The 2,751-nt window shown below is 42.5% G+C and overlaps 1 pseudogene; it reads left to right on the forward strand.

Moving 5' to 3' along the window:
* Positions 1-1,270: 1,270 nt before the first annotated feature.
* On the forward strand, positions 1,271-2,308 carry LOC102817639 (annotated as a pseudogene).
* The last annotated feature ends 443 nt before the right edge of the window (positions 2,309-2,751 follow it).

The raw sequence follows: 2,751 nt of genomic DNA on the forward strand, positions 1-2,751 counted from the left end.
TCAGCAATAACACAGAATACCAGGCAAAGCAGATCCAGGGCAGAGCTCCAAAACTCGGAACCACAGAGATAGGAATATTTTAAAGGTTTGAAGGCTTATAGCCTGTGAAGTTTGGAGCTGAAGTAAAAAAATCACATACTTTTGAATCTGCTGGGCCGGGCTTGGAGGCCTGAGCCGACATCCTGGGTGAGACCAAGCGGCAAGATGAAATGGGGAGCAGAAACACCATCGAAAAACGCCACGGGAACCTTGGGACAAAGGTGGACAATATACTTTTGTCGGTTTTACTTTGTTCTGATTATCTTTTTGTCTTTGGTATCAGTAATTGGCACGCTCACTGTTTGCCCACCTCCACTCTGGTAAATAGAGGAAGAGCTTGAACCAAATGGCCACCCCCCACTCTCACCGCTGGTGGATTCTTCTGCCACGATTGCGCACAGATACTCAGCCCAAGCAGAGACCCTGAACTTTTATTATCTGTTTCCTTTTTGTTCTTTTTTTTTTTTTTAATCATGGAAAAGAGTAGAAGAGAGCTGAAGGGAGGGAAAGAGAGCCAAAGTTAGGACTGAAGCCTGAGGTATAGCATAACAACCGACATTGGCAACTGGGAATCTCTCAGGCAGCTTTGACAACAGGAACTTAGGAAATTAAAGCCATTCTCATATTAAGCTACAGAGTTTTTCTTTCCTTCTTTTTCTTCTCTGCCTCCTCTCCCTTTCCTGTGATTAGAGACTGCAGTATTCAGGCTTGTTTTTGTTGGTGCTGCTTTTTGTTGTTGTTGTTCTCTCATTTTCCCCCTCCACTGGTGGTGTTTTGCTGTTATATGTCCCCCCTTCTGCCTTTGGAGGACTCTTTGTCTCCCTATATTACACAAGAGTCAGCAACTGTTGCCATATAGCCAAGCTATAATCACACTCTAAAAAACACCCAAACCCAGGCAAGAACCAATACCAACTGCCATATATCAGGGAAACAGACAACAGCTGTGAAAGTTACTCTGCGTTAAGCAATAAGAAGAGTGAAAAGGGAGGCCCACATCCTGATCACATCTTCCTGGAAGAAATCAGAAAGCATAAAAAATTACCAAAACACATACTGAAGAGTAGCAGCAGCGCCGGGTCCTGAGCAGAGGTGCTTCTTGCGGTGTTGTTTCTCGAATAGCAGCAGTTCTCACTCCAGCGCCAGGACGAGTCCGGTTTGTGTTTGTCCGCTGAGATCTCTCTCATCTCGCTTGGCTGTGGGAAATCTGGTTGAAGTGACTGAGTCTGCGATGGAGAGAGAAAAGGAACAGTTCTGTAAACTCTTTATTGGTGGCTTAAGCTTTGAAACCACAGAAGAAAGCATGAGGAACTACTATGAACAATGGGGAAAGCTTATAGAATGCATGTTAATGAGAGATCCTGCAAACAAAAGGTCAAGATAATTTGGTTTTGTAACCTATTCTTCCGTGGCTGAGGTTGATGCTGCCATGGCTGCAAGGCCCCACTCAATTGATGGAAGAGTTGTTGAACCAAAACATGCTGTAGCAAGAGAGGAATCTGGAAAATTAGGGGCTCATGTAACTGTGAAGAAGCTGTTTCTTGGTGGAATTAAAGAAGATACTGAGGAACATCACCTTAGAGATTACTTCGAGGAGTATGGAAAAATTGATACCATTGAGATCATTACTGATAGGCAGTCTGGAAAGAAAAGAGGCTTGGCTTTGTTACTTTTGATGACCATGATCCTGTGGATAAAATTGTATTGCAGAAATACCACACTATTAATGGTCATAATGCAGAAGTAAGAAATGCTTTATCTAGACAAGAAATTCAAGAGGTCCAATGTTCTAGGAGTGGAAGAGGAGGCAACTTTGGTTTTGGGGATTCACATGGTGGTGGAGGAAATTTTGGACCAGGACCAGGAAGTAACTTTAGAGGAAGATCTGATGCATATGGAAGTGGTCGTGGATTTGGGGATGGCCGACTCCACGACACATAACAACAACAATAATGGGTGTGGAGGTGGCAATTTTGGAGGTAGCCCTGGTTATGGAGGAGGAAGAGGAGAATATGCTGGTGGAAGACCTGGATATGGCAGCCAGGGTGGGGGCTACTGGGGTGGTTATGACAACTATGGAGGAGGAAATTATGGAAGTGGAAATTACAATGATTCTGGAAATTATAGTCAACAACCTTCTAACTATGGTCCAATGAAGAGTGGAAATGTTGGTGGTAGCAGGAACATGGGTGGACCATATGATGGAGGAAATTGTGGTCCAGGAGGCAGTGGGGAAAGTGAGGTTTATGGAGGAAGGAGCAGATATTAAGCTTCTTCCTACTTGCGATGGGCTTCACTGTATAAATAGGAGAGGATGAGAACCCAGAGGTAACAGAACAGCTTCAGGTTATCGAAATAACAATATTAAGGAAACTCTTATCTCGGTCATGCATAAATATGCAGTGATATGGCAGAAGACACCAGAGCAGATGCAGAGAGCCATTTTGTGAATGGATTGGATTATTTAATAACATTACCTTACTGTGGAGGAAGGATTGTAAAAAAAAATGCCTTTGAGACAGTTTCTTAGCTTTTTAATTGTTTCTTTTTAGTGGTCTTTGTAAGAGTGTAGAAGTATTCCTTCAATGATAATGTTAAATTTGTAAGTTTCAGGTGACATGTGAAACCTTTTTTAACATTTTTCTCAAAAGTTTTGAAGAGCTATTAGCCAGGATCATGGTGTAATAAGACATAACGTTTTCCTTTAAAAAT

The sequence above is a fragment of the Chrysochloris asiatica genome, unplaced genomic scaffold, assembly GCF_000296735.1.
Source record: "Chrysochloris asiatica unplaced genomic scaffold, ChrAsi1.0 scaffold00545, whole genome shotgun sequence".
NCBI lineage: Eukaryota > Metazoa > Chordata > Mammalia > Afrosoricida > Chrysochloridae > Chrysochloris > Chrysochloris asiatica.